Source organism: Monodelphis domestica, chromosome 5 (genome assembly GCF_027887165.1).
Source record: "Monodelphis domestica isolate mMonDom1 chromosome 5, mMonDom1.pri, whole genome shotgun sequence".
NCBI classification, from domain to species: domain Eukaryota; kingdom Metazoa; phylum Chordata; class Mammalia; order Didelphimorphia; family Didelphidae; genus Monodelphis; species Monodelphis domestica.
In genome coordinates, this window is record NC_077231.1 from 46056098 (window position 1) to 46080830 (window position 24733).

The 24733-nt window shown below is 38.2% G+C and overlaps 1 protein-coding gene across 4 annotated transcripts in view; it reads left to right on the top strand.

The window, feature by feature from the left end:
• The first annotated feature begins 579 nt into the window (after nucleotides 1-579).
• Nucleotides 580-24733, top strand: part of FRS2 (fibroblast growth factor receptor substrate 2) — a 128307-nt gene continuing 104153 nt past the window's right edge. For 2 of the 4 annotated variants that reach the window (XM_056798449.1, XM_016425660.2), the window contains exons 1-2: nucleotides 604-808; nucleotides 14064-14180. The gene's annotated coding sequence lies outside the window, so the exon portion shown is untranslated. Of the gene's footprint in view, nucleotides 809-14063; nucleotides 14181-24733 lie in introns of all 4 variants that reach the window. The other 2 variants (XM_001362695.4, XM_007503025.3) reach the window with 2 other exon arrangements.

A 24733-nucleotide genomic window follows, 5' to 3' on the forward strand; every position in this document is an offset into this window, starting at 1 on the left:
ACAAACCAGCATCAATTATTATTAATGCAAATCAATGTAATTAATATAAATTGGTATTAATTGTTCATGTAAACTGATATAATTGCTCACATTAATAAATCCCAATATAAATAGAATAATAATTGATTATATAAACCAACATTAATTATTATTCGTATAAATATAAATAATTGTTCATATAAATTCCCATTAATGCCAATCAATATAAAGTCCAAGTCTCCTGGTTAAGAACCTCTGGACTATTTGATCTCCAAGGCTCCTTCTAGGTCTGTCTCAGATCTCATGCCATTTCTCGTTATCCTAGTGAACAGGAAAATCCCTGTTCACTAGGTAGGCAGAGGAGCCCAGAAGGCCGCAGTAAGGCGGGGGTGAGGGGTGGGGTACTACCCAGCACGCTCTCCCCGAGGCTAGGACTATTATTGCAGGGAATCCCTAGAGACGCCCAATAGGCAGCTCCAGCCCAGGAGGGCTTGCTCTGGCCTGGCTCCCGCCCGCGCCCCAGACGTCAGGAATTGGCCCTCCCCAAACCAGGCTCCACCCCATTCCGGGCCCCCTCCCTCGGTCTCCAAAGAAGTTCCGGTGCCGAGCTCCTTCCCAACTCTCCACCCCCTCAACCGGAAGTACTTCAGCTGAGCTTCGGGCCAGAGTGAGGCCTGGTAGCTGCTGCTGTTGCTGCCTCCGCCGCCGCTGCTGTCGCCTCCGCGGCTCCCTCGCGGGGGGTCCAGTCACCTCTTCTAGCCCAGGAAGGAGCCCGAGGGCTTGGCACCCCCTGAGCCGCGCCCCGCTGCCCCGGCGCTCATGGAGCAACGTGAGTGGCGGGGCCGGAGCAGGAGGGCGGGGGGGGGGGGGGGGCGGGGGAAAGGGACTCTGTGCCCGGGTTGGGGTTGTCGGGGCCCTGCCTCCCCCGGTCCATGGCGGCTGCGACCCGGTCTTGGGATGCCCCCCAGGCTGGGCCCGGCAGGAAAGCTCCGGGCTGACAGGTCGCTGCCCAGGGGACTCCGACCAGGGGATGGGGGGGGGGGGGGTCCAGGGGCTGCGGCTCGTGGGGACTTGGCTTCCGTGTCCTCCCCCACTCCCCTGCGGACCAACAATGATTGCGAGCAGGGACTGGGATTTTTCTTTGTATCTCCAGCTCTTAGTCCAGTACCTGGTACGTAGTAGGCACCAAATAAATGTCGGCTACCCGCCTGGGACGGTGCTAAACCCTGATCTTACAAAGAAAGGCAAAAGCCAGGCCCCGCCCCCCCGGGAACGCTCTGTCTAATTGGGTGGACAACCTGCAAACAACTATATACAAACAAGATCCATGCGGGATATATTGGGGCGAGCTAGTCCCGGGGAGCCTTTGGGCTGCCCTGCCTCTTTGCCCCATCAGAGCTTCTCCTCCCTTCTTCACTCTCACCCCAATCAACCTTTAAATTCTGAGTCTTCAGTCCCTATTCGAAGGGGGGTTGACTTCCCGACCCCTCAGCATTGAGGCGATGTGTGCCCAGAAGGGACCAGGAAACTTTTTTGCACGGAGAAGTTTTGGAGTTTGGGGTCGGGACTTGCTGAGGCGTTAAGAGGATGTTGAGCTTCCAGCTATCCTGGATTGTGTTCGGTAGTTGGTTCAGGTTATGCTAAAATGCAAACAGCTCCTTTACTCACTGAACTTAAAAATCAGATTTCTTTTTCTTGAGAAAATAAGTAGTTTAGGTAAGCGCCCGTATTTTAATTTGCGGAGCTGCTCCTCTAATCTGCGAATTCCTGTGGCTGCCCAGAATGCTCAGTGATTAGCAGAACACGGATCAATGTAAAAAAAATTCCTCCCGCCTATGTAGAGGGCTGTAGTTTTAGAATGAGATCTGAGCAACTTGTCAGATTTTTGCCAGTGTACTCAATTGTTTTACTTAATCATACTAATTTTAAAAGGGAGGCTGCTGGGGTGTTACTAGGAAATGGTAGTAATGTTTAAAACATAATAAAACATTAAGACATGTCTTAGGTGGAAAAAATGAAACATCGAGCTTAATCTAAGGTTAATATACTTAATAAAATTGAGTATAACATTACAGAGGACTGATAAGTTTTATATTCTCCATTATCTTTGTATATTTTTATATATGGAGCTGGTATATATAGACTTGTAAGATTTTTCATAAAACTTACGAGATCTGCAATTTGGAGGTTCACACGAATTGAATAGAACTGATAACATTTTTCTTGATAACTTGTGAAGTGATACTCTGCTTTTAGACTTTTTATTTGTATGACTAAGAGAACTTCTCATACAATGGATTATAGGTAGAAATTGCTTTTGCATGACTTTGGAGGGCTAGTAAACTTTATATTAGTTTTTTTTTTCCATTATGGAAGCAAGGGAGTGTGGTTTTCAGTGCCTTAGAGATCATTTTGTAAAGCTTAAATATTTAAACCTTAAAACTTAGTATATATATTGTGATAATACATGTATAACTCAGATTGAATTGCTTGACAGCTCTGGGATGGGGAGGGAAGAAGAAAAGGAGACTATGAATCAGATATCTTTGGAAAACAGATGAAAATGTTATTAAAATTAAAAATCCAAATAAAGTATTTAAAAAACTTAGCAAATATAATAATTTTCCACTAACTTGAACATGTTAGAGAATATTGGGAAAAGTCAATAGCTTAAAGATAAGTGAAAAAAAAAAATTTTTTTTTTAACACTTCCCTTCCATCTTGGAGTCAATACTGTGTATTGGCTCCAAGGCAGAAGAGTGGTAAGGGATAGGCAATGGCAAAAAAAAAAAGGCAAAAAAGTGACTTGCCCAGGGTCACACAGCTGGGAAGTGTCTGACTCAGATTTGAACCTAGGACCTCCTGTCTCTAGGCCTGGCTCTCAATCCACTGAGCTACCCAGCTGCCCCAAGATAAGTGAAATTTTAAAAATTAAACATTAAAAAATGTGTATATAGTTTTAAAGACAGGGAAAATGCAAAGCCCAGTTGAATTAATAGAAGAAAAGTAAGGTCATGAGTTATAGGAAAAATAGAAGTCACTAGAGTTCTTATTTATGAAGTGGAAGAGACTACATTTATTTGTTATAAGTCTGGAACAGAAGACTGCTGTTAATGTTTTAAAATTCAGTGGAAGGAACATGAATTTCATGTAGTTTTTTTGTGAAACCTGAAGTTTTTGAACTATACAAGAGATTCTAAACTGGATAGAATATAAGATTAGAGGTCAGATTAGAATTGGATATAGTTATCAACTTGTGGCCCCTAATTTCAAAGGGATATCCCAGGAGGGAGTGTTGTAGAAGAAGAAAGAATAGAGGAAATCAAGTAATGTGTGACTTGGAACATGTTTTAAAAGCATTACCTAACTGTGATTTAACAATATAGGCAGCTGTCATTCTTGTTTATTAAAAAGATATTTATTGACCAGAGAGTACTTTGGGCTGCATAAGTTGTAGAAGAGATAGAGGGCCTAGGACAGAAGGTAAAGCAAAATACATATTCTGTAAGATTGTGATATTTCACTGTGTATTTACTATAGGAATACAGAAAAGAGGGGGATCAATATGAAACCATAGACTTATAGTCAGAAAACCTTATAAAATTCAAGACCCATTTCTGCTATTGATTAGGTGTTACCTTAGACTGATTTACTCTTCTGGACCTCTTTTTCTTTGTAAAATAAAAGGGGGAGTAAATTATTCAATCTATAAATCATCATCTGGTTCTAATCTGTGATTTCCACTTAAAGTGATCAGGGAAGTCATCATGAAGACTTGGCCATCCTCTTGGTCATTGAAGGGTAGGCAAGAGTTGACAATAAAAACTGTTGGAAAGATCATAATAGAAAGTGAGAATGGCATGAGCAAATGTGAACAGCAAATCATCCCAACTTCCTGGAATATAGAATTCATTTTGGGGAGAAGTAGAAATTATTATTTTATGAAATAGTAGCTCATTTATACTGTGGAAAAGCACTTTCCTTCTAACATCCTATGAAGTAATATATTATTCCTGTTTTATAGCTTGAGGAAAGCTAAGTTTTGGGAGAACATGCTTAGCCATGGTAGTGTTTAAGGCAGGATTCAAGTCCAGGTCTTCTGACTTTAAATCTAGCGTTCTACATTATCACATTTCTTTTCCTTTTTTTTTTAAGCCCTTACCTTCTGTCTTAGAATCAATACTGAGTATCCATTTCAAGGCAGAAGATCAGTAAAAGCTAGGCAGTTGGTGTTAAGTGACTTGCACAGGGACACACAGCTAGAGAGTGTCTGATTTGAACCCAGGACCTCCCATCTCCAGTCCTGAGCCACTTAGCTGCCCCTATCATATTGCTTTTCACAAAAAACTGAGGTGGTGAGTTTAAAGGGCCTTCAATGTCAGGAATTTGGGCTTCTGTTGGGTAAGCAGTAAGAGGCATTAAATAACTATTTTTGAACAGGGTGTCACACTTATAGTCCTTAGTCCTATGTGGTTTAACATTTTTGTCAGTAGTTTGAATAAAAGCATAGATATCATGCTTATCAGATTTGCAGATTACTAAATGCTAAGATGAATAGCTAACCCAATGGTTTAAATGAGTCAGGATCTAAATAGATATTAAGAGGCTAGAACTAGAATTCTTTAGCCTTTTTTTGTGTTGTGGACCCTCTTAGGCACTCTGGTGAATCCTTTGGACCCTTCTTCAGAATAATGTTTTTTCCTTTAATTTTTTATTTTATTTTAATAACAAATTTCCACATATGTTTTTAGAAGTTATGATCCATATTGTCTCCCTCCTTTCTAACCCTCCCCCCAGCTAAGCATTTTAATCTGGGTTATACATGTATTATCATACAAAACATTTCAATATTATTCATTTTTGTAAGTGCATAATCTTATAAAATCAGAATAAAAAAATTATAATAGAAGGAAATGTTAAATTTCAGTTAGAGGTTATATAAATATATAATTTTTACCCTATCTACAATCAAATGCACCCTGAAATCCATGGACTTTGGGACCCAGAGTGACAACCTTTGGTCTAATGTATAAGACTGAATCTGTTAAGATGAAGTTTATTGAGAATGAACACAATCTCACAGTTTCAAAAAGTCAGTTTCCCAAGTACAAACAATAGAGATGGTAAGGTTAGCCACTTATTTGGCCTGAAAGAGATCTAGGGGTTTTGATGGACTACAAGCTCAGTATGAGTAAGCAGTTTGATGTGGTAGCAAAAAAACTAATATGATTTTGGGCTACATTAAGAAAGACAAAGCTTCCAAGGAAAAAAAAGATGTGATAATCTCACTGTTCTTGTTAGACTACATTTGGAGTATTGTGTTCGGGTTTTGGGTGCCATAGTTTAAGAAAGACATTGATAACCTTCAGAGACTCAAGAGAAGGATAAGCAAGCCTTGAAACCATCTTACATGAAGATAATTTGAAGGAATTGAAGCTACTTAGCTTGGCCAAGAGAAGGGGGTTGGGAGGTTTAGAGGTGGGGAATAAGACATGATAGCTTTCCTCAAGTATTTCTCTTGTGAAGGAGACAGTATCATTATTTTCCTTGGTCTCAGAGTGCAATAGAAAGTGAAAGTTGAAGGAGGAAAATTCAGCCTTGATATCAGGAAAAATTTCCTAGCTATTTTTGGAGGTCGAGGCTGGACAATTACTTGTTGAACTTTAATAGTGGGGATTCCTTTTGGTTATGGTTGGGACAAAATGTCTACGGAGGTCTTGATCAACTTGATCAACTCTTAAAATTTAAATTCTGTGGTCTTATGCTTTAGGAATCCTATTCTGGTAATGTCATAAAGGATGAGTTAGAGAAGAGAGAACCTGGCATTTTTAGAAGTCGAAGGAAACCTGCCTTGATGCTAAGGACATGATGAAGGAAGACTCCAAAACACTTGTTGACTGTTGCAATTTAAGAAACACTTGATTGCCTATGAAATAGGGATAGTGCAAGATGCTAGATGTACAAGTTGAAGGATTTGGAGATGTCGGAAGAGTACACTAAAATTATGAACCTGGGTACTGTGGTAATATTGTTAACAGAATCCTAGCTTGCACAAGCTTGTACTGATTATGTGACCTTACTAGTCACTTAATCTTTCATCTCAAGAGACCTTTCCTGATTCTGTATCCCCTTGCTGCTTTCTTCCCATGCAAGATGATCTTGTATCTGCTTTGTGTCAAGCTCCTTGAGGACAATCTGATTCTTTTGGGTTTTATATCCAGAGTACTTATTATAGGTCAGTGCCTACCAGTTCGAGTGAGAGTGCTTAATAAAATTAGCTTGATGAATGGTTGATCTCTAAAATAATTGGTTGTACTAGTTGACCTGGAAATAACCCTTCTATCTCTAAATCTATGAATCTGTGAAACACAAATCTTAAGTGTTCAGAGTTCTAAAGACTTTCAGTGATGTTTGTCTTTTGTGTGACCGTGGACATTGTATAATTTTTCAACTCTTTCTGCTCACTTTGCTCTCTATCAAAATACACAATGTATTTTGTTCATGTTGTGCCCAGTTATTCCCAAGTTCTCCCATTTGCCATTTCTTATCACACAATAATAGTGTGCTGTATTCATAGACCAGCATTTATGCAGCCACTCTCCAATCAATGGATAATCACTTCTAGATTATTACTATTAACAAAATATATTCCTGTAAATATGGAAACTTTCCCATATCTTTGGCCTCCTTAGGGGTATATGTCTAGTAGTGGTATGATTAATCAAAAAGTACAGTTTAATGACCTTTTGATATGATTAAAAATTATTTTCCAGGGGCAGATAGAACAGTGGACAGAGTGCTGAGCTTGGAGTCAGGAGGACCTGGGTTAAAATATGGCCTCAGAAATTTTCACTGGTCAAATTCCTTAACCTCTGTTGCCTAGCCCTTATCTTCTTTTGTTTTAAAATACTTAGTATCAATTCTAAGAAGTTAAAAAATTTTTATTTTCCAGAATGATTGAACCAATTAATAGTACCACCAACAGTGCATCAATGTGTCTGCCCTCCTACAGCCTCTTCAACACTTATTAAGCTCTAACTATATGTCAGGCACTGTGATAAGCAGTAGCTATATAAATAAAGGCAGAAGCACAGTCCCTGCCTTCTAGTAGCTTGCATTCTAATGGGGAAGACAATATGCAAATAACCATTTATACAAGAGATATATGCCAGGTAATCTTAGGGAAGCAGCAACATTGGTGGGAGTGGAAAGAGCCTGGGAAAGGCCTTTTGCAGAAGATAGAATTTGAGCTTTACCTTAAAGGAGTTCAAGGAAGCCATGAAGTGGAGATGACAAGGGACAGAATTTCAGGAATGGAGTTAAGCACAGAGGCTAGAGATGGAGTGTCAGATTCAAGGAATAATGAGTAAGCCATTATCACTGGATCTTAGAGTGTTCAGAGGGAGGAAAGTGTTAAGAAAAATGGAAAGAGGAAGGAGTCAGGTTGTGAAAGGATTTACCGTACAGAGCATTTTATTTTTGATCCTGGAGGTAATAAGGAACCACTGGACTTCTTTGAATTGAGAGATAGGGTGATATGGCCAGATTTTTGGTATAGAATGGATCAGAGTAGGGACAGACTTAAGGGAAGGGAGACCAACAGAAGACTATTTTAGACTGCATTAGAGGGGTGAGAGAGGTGATGAGGGCCTGAACTCCGGTTGTGGCTGTGTGCCTGGAAAAAAGGGGACTTATAGGGAAGTTATTGTGACAGAAAGGACAAGATCTGGCAATGGATTGGATATTTAGGGTGAGAGTGAGAGCTTTCTCTTAGAGAGCCAATTAGAGGATGACTGTGCCCTCTAAAGTGAAAGGGAAGTTCAGAAGAAGGGAAAGCTGGTGGTAGGGGAAGATAATGAGGTTTGTTTGGGATATGTTATGCCATGGGACATACAACTTAAGTTGTTGAAGAGGCAGTTGGAGATTCAGACTAGCTCAGCAGAGAGACTAGGGCTGGACATGTAGATATGGGAAATATTTGCACAGAGATGATGATGCAATATCTGAGAGCTGATAAGATCACCAAACAAGATAGTATAGTGGGAAAAGAGGGCCCAGGGTAGAGCTTTGTCGGAGGGTAGGGGTGAGAACTGACTCCCAGTTTGTTACTATGCCTCCAGCATAGGAGATTAAAAGAGATCAGGGACAGGTAGCAAGAAAACAGGGAGATGGCAATCTCTAGAAAATTTTTAAAGGAAAGAGGAAGGAGAAGGTGATCATCTATGTCAGAAGACTGCTGATACAAGAAGGATGAGGATTGAGGAAAGGTCTTTGGATTTAGCAATTAAGAGCTCATTAGTCATTTTGAAGGAAGCAGTTTCAGTTGAATGAGAAGGTTAGGTTGGCAGATACATTGTGGAGGGGTTAGAAGAAGGGAAGAGGAGAGGAAGTGGAGACACCAAATGTAAATACTTTCTCAAGGAGGTTAGTTATAAAGAACAGTAGTGGTGGGGGGATTGTTGGATCAATCGATGGTTTTTTTAAGGATGGAAAAGAGATATTTGAGGGCAACACAGAAGGAAAAGATTGAAGATCAGGGAGAGAGTGGAGATGAGAGTGGAAACAAATTGATGGAAAAGCCCAAGGGTTTGGGAGCAAACACATGTGGAAGGAATCTGCCTTGATGAGGAGAAGGGCCACATTTCTAAGCAAAAGGAGTGAAGGAGGAGAGATAGTGGAGAAAGATGTCTGAGCAATGTAAGATGAAGAGGAAATAAGAGGGAGCTCTTGGTTAATGGCCTCAGTTTTTCCTTGAAGTACTCTTCAGATGAAAGTGGTGCTGTGGGGGCTTATGGAGAAACTTAGCAGCTGCTGTTATAAATAGAGGGGTTAGCTAATTCATTAGAGAGGTTTAGGGTTTATTTGCTGCCATGGATGCCCAGTTGAGATGATTTTACATACGTTTGTAATGAATTTCATAAATTCACCTAGTGCTGTTTAGCTAGCAGCACATAAATAGGGGTGATGGAGACTGAGACTTGACAAGGGGTGGTCTGGACAAGGGGTCAAAGGATTCAAATGTAGAGGACAGCTCAGGCTTGAGTTTATTTACCAAGGGATAGAGAAAGAGAAGGGAAGATAGGTATAGCTATTAAAGGGTTAATGGCTTGGGAAAGAACTGAGGTTTGGAGGGATTGGTGTCTCCTAGTGAGGACAGAGAACGATTAGGGATCATTAGGCAGAGTGGAAGAAACCAGTAGATCTAGAAGAAGCATATTTGATGGTGGTGGGTGGTTGGTTATGGTTGAGAGGATTAGAAGTAAGAGGACTTGCAATCAGGAATGGAGAAGGGGAGCTAAGCATGACTTCTACTCTGGGTACAGAATGCTATTTTATTTTTAGAATGTTTTAAGACAAAGGCTGTTAGGTTGATTTGCTTTGCTTTAGTGAACTTAATTGTTACAAGGGGGTTCTTTGGAAGTTAAAGAAGTTATTGGGAAGGGATAATGATATAAGATAAGGGGAAAAGAAAAGACATTTTTAAAGAAAGGTCTTAGCTTGAAAGATCCATTTGCAAGCCATCTACATAGAGATGACAGTTGGGAGTAATGAGATTAGATGACATCTCAGAGGGAAAATATAGCTTCAGATAGAGAAGACTTTTCAGGGATTTGCAACAATTTCATGTTAGGAGGTCTGTAAATGGATTATGTATTGGATGACTGGGGAATTTAAGTAGTCTAGAGTATATCCTTTCCAGTAGTTTCAGGTAGAGTGGAAAGATACGTAGTCCTGGATAATCAATCTGGAAATGTATTTTTTCTTTTTAGTGTCAGAATACTTTGGGATATTTGCCCATTTGTGATATATAGGTCTGGGTATATGATATTTCAGTCATCTTTGCCAAAGAGATGCTACACGTATTGTAATGAAAACAGTTGTAAATAAGGATCTCAGATTCCCTTTACTAGTGTGGATGGCAACACTGATATGTAAATTCATGAGAATTGGTTTAAAAGGTTGCAGTTTATAACTTCTCCAAACCCTATCCAAAAGGATTCACCTATTTGCCAACCTTATGGTAATGAGGCTCTTTGAATTTACCTAGGCTTATGTGTTGATATACACAGCTGGCTAGGCCTCTCTGCTTGAATACTTTCCAGCTTGGTGGAGGAAATATCAAAACTTATCCTTCCCTGATGTAGCATTTCAGAACCTAAGATCACTTGGAGTAAAGTGGAGGGTATGTAGATAACATGAAAAGGAATCTGTTATAGTACTTCTTTTTTACTTTGAATGACTTTTGTTATTGTTTCACCTTAAAATATCTCCAAGTATTTAGGAAAAAAATTTTTTGTGGCTCTTATTACTTTGTCACTTATTGGTTATTAATGTTGTTTATCTTGGAAAATTACATTTCTGGACAAAAAAACTTCTTTTTTTCCAATCTTTACTTTTTAGTAGAAAACATAGATTTCTCATAGAGCCTGGTTGGATAGAAAGATAGATTAGGGTTCCATAAAATACATAAATGCTCATTTTTTAAGAGAGACTTGGGGTAGGTAAATTACTAGTATTTGATGGCATATTTTTAAATAGTTAAAGATCTTTTAAAGTATATTCTCATTTGGGTCTTCGTGTAGATGTTTGAGTAGGAGGATGCTGTCATGTTAATATATAAATATATAATCTATGAGATTGTTCCCGAATGTGGACTATCATAGTAACTTCTGCCTCTCCCCATATGTATATTATAAAGATAATTTTTTGCAAATTGAAATTTTTTTCCTCATTTTAGAATTTACATTTAATTTCATTTTCTCTACTTAAGGAAGTAAATACTTTACACACTTGTCAACAGTCTGAGGGTTCACCTTTTATAGGGAAAAGGAAATTAATATGGGCTTGGGTTGGTTAATTCACTTGGTTAGACCATGGTACTAATGGGACCATTTATTTCCTTTGAGAGTTTTTTTTTAGGTAGCTTTTTAAGGTTAAAACATTAAGAACCACTGGCTTAGAGTAGTAATCATTTTCTGATTCAGTTCATTAAATTTTAAAAACTTTTTATTGATATCTTTCATTTTTGTTTCCAATATAGCACTCTGTTTTCTGTACCCAGAAAAACATCCCTTGTCTCAAAGTACAAAAGAGAAGGAAAAAAACCAGTTCAACAAAACTAACCAACATTATTATCAACAGCCTGACAGCATGTGCAATATTATGTACTGATAATCCCCCCACCTCCATCTCAGCAAAGAAGGTTGGGTCCCTAAGATGTATTTTCTTATCTCTTCTTTAATTAAGCCCTTCTAGTGTACAAGTTCTAAGTGCTCCAAATATAGAGAAAGATGAGACACTATGGGAAGGGAGGAGTACAATGAGATAAATAGTTGGACACTTAAATTGGAGTTATATTATGTAAGACCTTAAATACCAGAGTCAAGAATATATGGTTTGATTTGTCCAGGACTAGAAAGCCCTGAAAGTTTTTTGTGTGGTAGAGAGAAAGACCGATAGCAGTGCTAGGAAGATTGTTTAAGTTACACCTTTGACCTTGCTATCATCCATTTCCATGAACTCTGAAATTGCTTTATCTAATCCTAATCTTCTATCCCTCATTTTCCCTGGGGCCCTCTTATCCCTAACTTGGGTTTTTGTTTTTACTTTGACCTTCTTTTCTCCATCTCAGTTCTTGCCCAAACCATTACCCCTGCAGTGATTCTATTCTTTCCTTCCCTGTTTCTGCCCTTCAGTGAATGAACTCAACTGTACACCATCACTACCTTTGATTCCCTTTGTCCTACAACAGTTCACCCCTTGCTAAACTGTAACATTGAATTACTTCTCCCATCTACTACCTTTGCTCCTATTCATTCATATACTACTGGAGGAAATTGGGAAACTGTTCTGATTTGGGTCCCTTATACATATCTGTTACATAATTTCAACTAGATTCTCACTACAGCAAGAGAAACCGTTTTTTCTTCTCAGTTGATTAAGTGTCTCACCACAGGGACTATTCAAAATACCCTCTTCTCCATATCCACACCCTTTTCACTGCCTTAACATCTTTCCCAAAATTGTTGAGGCCATTTGTCAAGAACTCAGGATTTCTCCTTGTTGCCCCCCACTCTCTAATCCTCTTTTCCTAATTTCATTATTAGCAGGGGCACTGCCTTCTTCCAGGTTACTCAGACTCAGAAGCTGAATTCAACTTTTACCCCTGCCACTTAATTCCTACTCATCCTCATTCAACATATTCCAAATTTTTCAGTTATACTTCTCTAACATCTCTCAAATGAGCCCTCTTCTGTCCCCTGATACTGCCACCACCCCAATATAGACCCTTGTTGCCGCATTCCTGGGTTATTGCACTAGCCTGCTGGTGGACTCTTCCCCTGCCTCACATTTCTCCCTAACTCTATTTTGTCCTCTGTTCAGCTACTAAAGTGATCTTCTTACAGTATAGGTATAATTGTGTCACCAGGCTGCTCATTAAACCCCAGTTTCCTCAAGGATCAAATAGACCCCCCCCACCCCACCCCCATTTGGCTTTTTAAACCATTTATAATTAGCCCCTTTCTATTTATTCATTTCTTTTTATACTTTACTTTCCCTTACATGCTCTGCAATGCAGTGACTAACCTTACTATTCGTTGAACTCGGCATGCCTAAATGCTCTCTCTCCTTGTCTGTACTGCTTGGGTTCTCTGGTTTCCTGAAAGTCTCAGCTAATATTTTAGCTGCTATAGCAAGTCTTTCCCAATTTGCCTTAGTTGTTTTAGAACCTTCCCTTGGTGATTATCTCTAGTTTACCTTGTATCTATCTTATTTGTATGTAGTTAGACTTGGATGTGAGCTCCTTGAGCTTTTCTTTATTTCCTAATGCTTGTCAGCACTTAGCACATAGTAAGCACATAATGAATGCTTATTTTTTTTCCCTTCTGGCTTTCTTACCTCATATTGTTTTCTGTGCACTTTATTGGCCTACTTGTAATTTCTATAATATATTTTATTTCCTGACTCTGTGTTCCTTTTTCTTTTTAAAAATTTAACTTAATTTTTCCCTACCCCCTTCTTCCTAATTAACAAATACCTATTTCCTCTACCTCTCTATTTCCTCCATTGAGCAAAAATAAAAAGCTTGTAATAAATATGCATATTCAAACAAAACAGGTTTCTGCATTGGCTATGCCCCTCAATGTGTCTCCTGCCATATTTAGTTGTAGGGAGCAGTGTGCCTTTTCATGAACTTCCCTCTGACTGTTGTGTTCTGTCCTCTCACCTACAGTTTCCTTGTTAAAAACTAAAAGTTTCCTGGATCTCCTTCACTGATCAGCTCAGGTTGCACTTTCTGCAAGAGCCTTTTTAGTTCTCATCAGCTGCTGATGTCTTCTCCTTTCAAGATATTCACATATACTCTATATCTGCCTAGCATTTATCTTGATATTTAGATATCCTTTTCCCTATTGGAATGTGATCTCCTTGAGGGCATCGACCTTATGTTTACTCTGCTTTGTATCCTAGTACTTAACCTAGTTCTTTATAAATATTTGTGGATTGATGGACTAAGGTAGCAGAAGTGGAAAGGATACATTTTAGGCAGGAATGCTTGTTAGGAATAGATCATAGCTTTCTTGGTGAGAAGAAACCAATATGGGAACAAGAATAGTTATCTGAATTAGAGGGATACTACAGAAGTTACCATCCAAAGGGATTGATGCAGTGAAGGGGATAGGAAAGACAAAACTAAATTTAATGTAAGGGGCTTGTTTGGTGCATAGGTGTATGGGATTAGGGAGATAATGAGTTCTTTACCTTTCTAGATTTGAAGTAGGCATTCTAAGTAAAATATTCATTAGGAATTAGATGGAATTGAACTTTGGGAAAGAGATGGGGTAGACAGATAGATTTCAGCCCATTTGTAAATGAATAATAGCAGACATATCTATAGTGTTTTTATATTCGTAAAGTGCTTTACACTCATTCAAATGTTACATTGTGAGGTATTAGTATGGGTTTTATCCCCATTTTATAGATTAGACAACGGAGGATCTGAAAGGTTATGTGTGTTGTTCAGGATCATACAGGTTAATTTTGTGCCTAAAGGCATGTTTAAACTTAGGTGTTTCTGCCCCCAGGTCAGTAAGACCCACTACTTCTCAATGTAGAGGAGAAAAATGAAGTCAAATGTGGATGAGATCAGATGTAACTATGAAGAGAGTGAACTCAGAAAGGAGCTAGGACCATACTGAGAGGTACATTTCTCATGTTAAGGCTGGGACAGGGAAGGAATATCTTGTTTCAGAAGCTAAGGATAAGCACTATTAAAGATATTCTGTTACAGTATTTCAGATGTTTTAGAGAAGTCAAGGAGGATAAAGACATTTCTGTCTTTTTGCCCCCCCCATTTTATTATTTAAGTAATATTTTAAAAAGTGAAAATTGGATGTAAATGACATTAGTGATTGTTTTCAATAATTTTATAAATGAATTTTTAATATCTTTTGTTTTTATATTACCTAAATTTCCTCATAGCCATCTCATATAACAAAGAATTTGTTTTTACTTTTTAAAACCTTAGTTTTTGCTTGAAAACTGCTGGTAATATATGCATATATATATATATATATACACACATACACACATGTATGTGTGTATATATATATATATATATGCCTAGTATAATCATTGAAACTGCAGTGGTAAAGGATGGGAAGAAGAGTGGAAAGATTATATACATGAGGTATCTTTGAATTTTAATAAGTAAAGTTTATTTACATAAATCTGCAAGTAATAGAGTGATAATATTCTAAGATGCTTTGACCTTAGCAATTTTTTCCTCATAGGCTTTTAAGAGAAGTTCCTTTAAACTTTATCTTATCTGATATTATGAAAAATTATGAGAAAAACCTTGAGAAAGAATATCTTATGTTGCTTTATAACGAAGAAGGCTGTCAGTAACTTATAAGATATTACTGGAATAATTATACTTAATATTTGTATAATGCCCATTTTCCAAACGGCTTGACACTTGTGTAGTTATATCTTATTAATACATTGCATAGCTATGTAGGAGTAAAATAATAAAATCTTCATTTTAAGGTGTTAAAGTTTAACTGCTTGACACAGTGAAGAGGTTTTGGTTTATCCAGGATCAATCAGCTTGTCAGTTTTAGGGACCAGTGATACACATTTATTAGATCATAGTATTTAGAGCTAGAAAGTAACATTGTTATTAGCTCCTTTGTTTCTTTTGAAGAAACTAAAGCCTAGATAAATTTGTCTTGCCCAAGCTACCCAATTTAGCGTTTTTATCCAATTACTAGAATTTGCTTGATGTCTTAGTGGATTGTTAAGGATGAAGATTCAATTTTTACTTTTTTATTGTTTTCGCACCTTAGGACATTTGATGTTAGAATTAGTGCCATAACTGAACTCATCATCTTCTACCTTCCTTCCACCATAAACAAGCAAACAAACATAAATAAACTTATGTAACAATTTTTTTGTTCCAAGAACAGAATAAAATTGGTCATAATAGTGTAATGACTTTGAACTGTGTATAAAATGTAATTTAATTTTAAATTGCCTGGGAAGCAGTTAATCAGTATTCAGTAACTCCTAAAATCTTAGCAAGAAATTGAACATTAGATCTTTTTGCCTGGTCTCCCCACAAAGTGGCCAACAATGTACCACTATTATTGACTGCTCCTTGTTTTAAGAGCTGCTGTCATCTTTTTTGGCATCCAGCTTACTATTCCTATCAGTTAGTCAATAAAGATTTATTAAGTGTCTGCTATGTGCAATTCGGGGCAGGGGGATGGGGCAGGATACAAAAAGAGACCAACAAATAAAGAGTCTTTGAGGAGCTCATGATCTACTGGGGGGAGACAACATGCTGGCAACTTTGTAGAAACAAGATAGATAAAGGATAAATTGGAGATATTCAGCAGAGTTCTGGGAAGACTTCCTGCAGAAAGTGGACTTTTAGCCATAACTGGAAGGAAATGAACAAGTTGAGAGGTGGAAATGAGGAGGGAGAGAATTTGAGGCATGAGGGAAATGAAGTAGGAGGAGAATCAGAAGATAGTAGTACTCCAAAAATATAGAGAGAAGAGAAAATCAATTCAGAGGGCAATAAAGGCCATTAGATTTAAAAATTAAGTGATTGCTAGTAACTTTGGAGAGAACAGTTATAATTGAATGAGGTAAGAAACTAGAATGAAGAGCTTTAAGAAGTGAGTGAGAGTAAAGGATGGGAAAAGTGAGGGGTTTTTAAGGATACATGGGCATGACTGTGAGCAAGCAGGAAGCAGCCTTTAAAGAAGAGGAGATGGAAGATATGTGAGAGAGTGAGGATGATAGAGTAGGCAATCTGCTGGAGAAGACTGGCTGGAATGGAATGGTTTGTGTATATATGGGTTTGTTTTGGGAAGAAGAGCCATTTCATTTGAAACAAGAGCAGTAGGAAGCATTTGAATGATGTGAGATGAGGAGAGTAGAGGGAGTGGTAAGCAAATGACCTTAAAGAAATGAGGCAGGGTTCTCAGCTGAGGGGGGGTGGGGAAGGGGGAGACCTAGGCAGATTGAGAAGGGTTGAAAAAGTTTGGAAAAGTTCCCATGGAGAGTGAAATATGGACAGCATAAAAGGATTTCCTTACTGCAGCAAGGGCCCAGTTTAGGTCTGAGATAACTGTGTAATATGGGCCCACTCAAAAAGAGGGTTTTATGATATTTCTCAGGCTTCACTTGGCAGCAAGTAAGTAAGAACAATGCTGGCATGTGGTAGCCAGGCCTGGGCAGGGCAAGATTGGCGATAGGATAAGAGCACAGGGGATTTAAGAGAAGAGGACAATGTAGAATTGAACTGGTTCATGGAGAAGTCAAGATAGGGAAGGAAGGAGAGCATAGCCATTGAAGGAATGATGTCCTGGCCAAGAATCAAGAGGTTGAGGGCTGTCATTGTGAAGCTTTGGGGTTGCAAAGCAGAGGGAGCAGAGTATGATAACAGAGGAGAGAATGATAACAGATTGTGATCAGAGAAGGGAAATTCCATATGCCAGGTTCTAGATATAACAAAACAGAAACCGATGGTTCTTGTCCTCAAGGATTTTATAGTCTATTGTAAGGAAATAACAGGCATATAACATTCAGTATAAAATGTAGCCCTACAAGTAATTTCTAGGGGGAGGCCACTAACTAGCAAGTGTTAGGGGTGGAGATGAAGAGGAAGGGATCTAGGCCTTCCTACAGCAGATGGCACCTGAACTGAGATTTGAATGAGGCCAAGGAGTCTGAAGAGGTGGGCCACATGTGCAAATGGAGTATGTAATGCCATGGAGGGAAGTGAGTAGGCCAGTTTGGTCATAGAGTAATATATAAGAAGCCTGGAGAGAGGTCTTGGACAGAATGTCACGGCCTCCCAAGAGCCAATCAGAGTTGTTTTTTATTCTAAAAGCTGGGCCAGAGTGATGCTTTAAGAATATCTATTTATAGAAGAGAATAGAGAAGGGCAAAAGCCTGGAGGCTAGGAAACCAGTTAGAATGTGGTAATAGTCTAGGTGAGAGGTGCTGAGGCCTAGACTAGGTTGTTTACTTTGTTAGCTAATCTAGGGGGCAATGATGGGAAATATGTGATAGAAATAGAATTGACAAGATTTGGCAACTAATTGTATGTGAGAGGTGAGAGAGGGAAGAGTTGAGAACCTGGATGACCCAGAGGCTAGTGTACCCTTCACAGAACAGAGAAGTTATAGGAATGGCTGAAAAATATCATGAAATGACTTCACACAATGTGTATGGAGAAGACAGAGGACTTCAGGGTTCAAGTCCCCTCACTAGCTTTGCACCCCTGGGCAAGTTGCATAACTTCCTCAAGCCTAAATGTCCTTGTCTGCAAAATGAGTGTAAGAATAACTCTTAGGATCCAGGGTTGTGGCTTTGTTGAGTGAGAAACAAATGAAATAATTGTGTGTAAAGTGCTTTGCCAATCTTAAAAGTGTTGCTTAAATGTGAAATAGTAACTGAGGTTATTACAAAAGTAAAGGAATATGAGAGTAATAAGAATAATATTCCTTAGAAAGAAGAGGTACTAGGCAAATTAGTTTGTGCTGACTATATTACAAAGTTTCCTTTGTAAATGCATGATATCATTCAGTGTCCACTTACGTGAACCAACCCCATTTTGTATCCTATATACATCCTCATGATGGATACTCAAATTAAAAAGCGGATTATCTATACTCACTAACAAACACAGTTTGTTTAAAGGTTTAAGCAAATCATAAAAATAAGTGATCTTTTTGAAATTAAAACTACAAAATGTAAAGGAATCTTATAGTCAGAATTGAGTTTATCATATGTATTTATATATATGATATATATATATATTTATCTTATAGTGAGATGATTGTGACATAGACAACTTTTGTTCACTTCTGCTGATTATATCAGACGAAGTAAAAAATAAAGATATCTGCCATGATTTCCAATTTTTTAACTAAATCCTCAATATTGTCTTCTTGGCCTAGTGGAGTGGCCTTCTAATAGGTATTTTTGTTCCCTGACTTTGGGCCTGTTTTCCCTTCAGTCCTTCATTTGTACAGTTGCCAAAATAGTTTTTCCTTATACATAGATTTGATCACATTTTGTTCACAGTTTTTTAGAGGTTCCCTGTTGCTCATCAGCTAGTTTAAATTCAGCTTTGGTGTTCTACTTTCTCAGACTGATCTCCTTTTGCTATATTCTGATCTAACTAGACTACTCACTTCTCATTTAATACACTCTGTATTCTGCTCTTTGTTATTGTTATTCTTTATGCCTGGAATGTTAGACTCTTCCTCTTTACCCATTGGGTTCCTATCCATCCTTAAAAATCCAAGTGTCAAGATACTTTTCATGAAGCCTGTCCTGAGTGTCTTCCATCTACAACCCTGGCTGTTGGTTCACAGTTTAGTAATAACTCCTGTCCCTAACCTGCAAAATATGACTGTATTAATCATGTAATATTATGTTTAATTCTTATATGATATTACCCCTAGTAAATTTTATGAACCTGGAAGATGTGAAAAGAAAAATCTTAATCTTTACCTCTTCTAGCCTAATACTGTATGTTCTATCTATTTCTTTAATACTTCGGTAAGCAATGTAGTTTACTCTCTAGAAAGGCATATGTAAGCACTGTCTATGGCTTCTCCGGCAGCAATTCCTTTTTTTTTTTTAAGCCCTTACCTTCTGTCTTGGAGTCAATACTGTGTATTGGCTCCAAGGCAGAAGAGTGGTAAGGGCTAGGCAATGGGGGTCAAGTGACTTGCCCAGGGCCAGCTGGGAAGTGTCTGAGGTAAGATTTGAACCTAGGACCTCCCATCTCTAGGCCTGACTCTCAATCCACTGAGCTACCCAAATGCCCCCACCAGCTACAATTCTTGTTCTTATCTTCTTATGAATTTTCCATAGATGATACTCTCAACTCCCCAGAAATCCTTTAAATTGTGTGGGTTCCAGTGTACCACTTGACCTATTCAATCCCTGGCTGTGTGACTATCCTAATTCTTTTTCTGATCATATATTTTCTAAATGATTTCTTTTATGCAACTTTGTGCAAGTTTTTGTTGATCTACTAATGCCTGTTATTGTTCTTTGGTTTATCTATAATTTTAATCCTTTGGAGTATTTGATAATCCATGATTCATAGCCCTTTTAATAGTGCTGGAAGAATGCTGGAATTAAAGAAATAAGGTTTCGTTTTTGTATCAGGGAGCAGATCAGACAAAGTCTCAAGATTCAGCTTGCTTTTTTTCCTTCCTAGTCATTTCATTTCTGGACTAGCTCAGGATCCAGTTGTAGTGTCTACTCAAGAGAGGTTAAAAAAGGACCATATAATATGAAATTATTTGAAAGAAACTGAAGATATTTTAGTTTGAAGAAAATAAGACTCAGGGCATGATAGCATTCTTCAGTTTTTGAAATGCTATCATGTGGAAGGAGGGATTACATTCATTCTCTTTGGCTCTAGACTGGAAATTCTTAATGTTTGGGTTTTTTTTTTCTTTTGGTCATGAACTTCTTTGGAATTCTGATGATGCCTTTGACCCCCTTCTTAGAATGTTTTTAAATACATAAAATAAAATATATATGATTACAAAGGAAACCAGTTATATTGAAATACAGTTTTCACAATATGTATATATTTAAAAATTCCTTGATCCCAGGTAAGAACCCTTGGTTTATTGGGTAGAACCAGAAGCCAAAAGGAGGAAGTTGCAAAGGTAATGCTTAGAGTTACCCAGAAGTGGGAAATAGTGGGTTCCAGCTCCTTGAAGGTCTTAACACAGAAGGCAGATGTACTCATTGAATAAGTTATAGGAGAGATTCCTTTCTGCCCTAGTTTGGATTAGCTCACTGCTGGCTGCTTCTAACTCTAAAAATCTGGCCTGTTCAGACAGACTAGCAAGATGCTATTCATTCAGTTTCATAACCATAACCTGGACAGGAGACATGCTTCAGTTTTTCCTTTGTTCATTTAAACTTATGCTAGATCTCATTTAGGAAGCTCTGTAACATTTTAAGAATTGATGAAATTGCTGTAACATCACATGCAAACGAAATCATTTGGAAGACTTTGTCATCCATTGAGAATCTCTCCCATTCGAACTTCATATAGGATATTCAGTATGACTATGACAAACACTTTTGGTGAGGAGTTATCTTCCTGTTTGAGGCATTGCTTGATATTGATAGAGGATAATTAAATTAAGTTATCTAAGTGGCTGTACCTGTTGAATAACCTTATATGATCTTAACAAATGGGTGGGACACTCTTTGTTGTAGAGTCTTTAAGGCTCTTTGTTCTACAAATTCAAATACTTTCTCACCATCAATAGAATATTCTTATATTTGCTATTTTTTCAGTTGGTTGTATTTGTGAAAATATGGTTTGTTGTAAATAGGCTGTGCCTCGTTTGTGCTTAATGAATGTTAGTTCAATGAATATAAGAGAATGGATATTATGGATGTTATTAGGGATGTTGCTAGATGGTGCACTTGATAGGAGTAGGTTAGGAGTTTCCAAGTTCAAATTCAGCCTTACCAGCTATGTGACCTTGGGTCAGTTTTCTTAATTATAAAACGGGAACAATAACTAGCATTTACCTTCCAGGATCAATTGAGGTAATTCTTTTTTTAAAATCCTCAGCATAGTCCCTGACATATAGTAGGCACTTGATAAGTGCTTATTTCCTTCCCTTAAACTTTAAGGCTTAAAGTAATCTATCTGTATTGGCCATACTGATTTCCTAAAGGTAGAATGGTGTTTATATGTATTTTGCAAGTAGCGATAGACTATTGCCTGTTTTCTTAAGTTTTATGTTGTCTTAAGCACTATTAATTTATGTTAAATGCATAATTGGTATTAAGCCATTTTTATGATTTCCTGTAAAGAAAACAATACATTTTTATAGTTAATTCTGTAATGTATAGAATATCTGAGATTTCTTTAGTAAAATGATCTTTTAAAACTTTCACTATATCTTGCTGATGAAAATATATGATTCAACCATTCTGGAAGGCAGTTTGGAATTATGCCCAAAGGGCTTTAAAAGAATGCATGTCCTTTGATCCAGCAATACCACTACTAAGTTTGTATCCCAAAGAGATAAAAAATGGGAAAGGATTTGTTTGTACAAAAATATTTATAGCTACACTTTTTGTGGTGGCAAAAAATTGGAAAATGAGAGGTTGTTCCTCGATTGAGGAATGTCTGAACAAATTGTGGTATATGATGGTAATGGAATACTATCGTGCTGTAAAGAATGATGAACTGTTTGATTTCCATATGAACTGGAAAGACCTCCATGAAATGATGTGGAGTGCAATAAGAAGAACCAGGGTAACATTGTATACAGTAACTGAAACATTAAGGGACAATCAAATGTGATTGACTGCTACTAAAAGCAATGCAGTGATCCGGGACAATCCCAAGGGACTCATGAGAAAGAACACTATCCACATCTAGAGAAAGTACTGTGGGAGTAGAAACACAAAAGAAAAACATGATTTATCACTTATTTATATGACTATATGATTTGGGGTTTGGGTTTTAAAAGATTACGTATTTCAGATGAATAATATGGAAATAGATTTGAGTGATAATATATGTATAACCCAGTGTGAAATTGCTTGTCAACTCTGGTAGTGAGGAGGGAAGAGGGGAGGAAGACAAGAATCATGTAACCATGGAAAAAATTTAAAAAGACAAAAAATAAAAAGAAGAATGTTATAAATAAGTACACTAGACTATTTGAAGCAGCAAGGCACAATGAAGGAAGAGAAAGTATGTACCAAGTGCCCAGCAAGTTAGATCCCCACTACCACTCTGACTACCATTTCCCCTCAGATTCCACTGGAGACAGCCCAGGACACTGAACCCTAGATCAGCAGTTCTCAACCTCTCAATTTTTAGCAATGAGAATACATAATGCATATCAGGTATTTACATTCTGAATCATAACTGTAGCAAAATTACAGTTTTGAAGTAGCCACCAAAATAATTTTTTGGTTTGGGGTCACTGCAACATGAGGAACTGTATTGCGGGGTCATGGCATTAGAAAGGTTGAGAACCACTGCTCTAGATCCTTGGCAAGAGCAGGGCTTTCTATGCAGAGCCCTCAGCCATCATGCTGGGAAGTGATTCCTGCAGACCTGCCCTGCCCTGCCCTGCCCCTATAGGGGCTGCAGTCATAAAGAATTAAGACCCAGAAAAGAAAGCTCTTGCCACCAAAGTCCCTGATCCTGTCAAAGGGTACAACATCAGAAACTGATCTGATTTTGTCAGTGGAAATGATAATAAAGAAGAGGCATTGCCATCTGCTTTGCTCTTGCATCCTAAGAACCATGAGACTTTTCTCTCTGATTTGCAGCTCTAGGGGGCAGGGGCTACCTTTCTTTTGGCCCTCCCAGAACTTCCATGGTCTTTGCACATGGGAAGTCCTTAATAAATGTTTCATTCATTCAAACGGTGGTCTGGCTCTTAGCTGGTTCCTCAGATATCTCATATCTCATATAGATATCTCATCATGGTGTGTGTGTAATTGATTTGGGTTTCCTGAAGTCTTTGTCTACAGATCCCTGACGTTGGCCAACCAAAGTTTTGCCACACTTGAAAAACTTGAGTTCTGGTCTAGAAGTTTATTGTTTCAGGACCAGTTATGCTAAATTTGGAGAGATTCATCACCAGATTAGCTGCACGATGATGGATATTTTGGCCATGACAACTCTCAAACACCCTGTTGTAAGTTATAGAGAGGGGTTGTGATCTTATTTATTTATTTATTTTTATTTAAACCCTTACCTTCTGTCTTGGCATCAATACTGTGTATTGGCTCCAAGGCGGAAGAGTTGTAAGGGCTAGGCAATGGGGGTCAAGTGACTTGCCCAGGGTCACACAGCTGGGAAGTGTCTGAGGTAAGATTTGAACCTAGGACCTCCCATCTCTAGGCCTGACTCTCAATCCACTGAGCCACCCAGCTGTCCCCGGGTTGTGATCTTCTGACAAGGGAATTAACATACTAATGAAATCATAGGTACTTAACATATTGGTATACCTGAAACCTGAAATTGTTATATGATAAATCATATAGAACCTCACCATCATTTATAACAATGTTTTTGTGGGAAAATTCATTAAGAACTTCAAATTAGGATATAACGTATATGCCTTTTCATTCCACTGCAGCCCAAGAAGATGGAGTAGAGTAGGCCATTGGCTGCAGTGACTCTGTTTTTAAAATCAGAATTGGAATACATGAGCCAAAAAAGAATGTTTTCTAATTTGTGTATGGGACAGAGTATTCAAAACTCAAGTTGTCCTGATTTCTGTATTTATGACTTGCCAAGCAGGTCAAAGCTATTGCTGGTAGTCTCTTGGCCTGAGATAACATCTTCATCTGGGGTGGGCAGCAACAGTAGGGACAACAGTTTCCTAGGTGTTAGTGTTGAGGGTAGAGAGGAAGGTTCCAGATGGTGCAGAGGCCTTTGGACTCTGGCCTTATAAGGATTGGAGGGAAAGTTATGAATAGAATTGCAGAAAGTAAGTAGGTAAGGGTCTGACTGTGAGGAACAAGGTTCAGGAGTTAGGGGAGAGGGATGGTATGGAAAGTGTGATTCAATAGTTTAAACAAAATTTATTAAGTACCGACTGGGTGCCAGTGGTAGGCAAGGGGCAGAGGGATTATAGGTGGAACATGTTGGACAACCTGGCAATGAAAGGGCTTCCATAATATTTAGAGCTGGAAGGGACCACAGAAATTATTTAATCCAACTGCTCTCATTTTACAGATGAGGAATTGAGGTACAAAAAGATTAAATTATTACTCCAGCTTTGGTAAATAGCATGAATGGAATTTGATTGAGCCTTATTATTCCAAATCCACGGAGGAGGCAAGTTCTTTTCAGTCATAGGTAGGGAAGGGACATTTATTGAGCAGGGGTGTGCAAGGAATGTATGTGGGGGAATTCGTAATTCACTGACTGACTTCTCTTTCTTCTCATTCTCATTCTTTTTATTCTTTATCACTTTTGAGAAAATTAAAGAACTCCCCTTGTTTATGGGATACTAACATCTTGACCTCATGTGCATTATTTTGTAAAAATGAGTACCTTTGCTAGTCTCCCTTAAAATGAAGATTTTATTTAGATGTGTGTGTGTGTGTGTAAATGAAACTTGTTTTTAAAAAATCTTCCCTTTCAGTCTAAATGTATCTTATGTTGCACTCACTTGAATTGGTAGGAGTAATTCTTTTTCTATTTCAT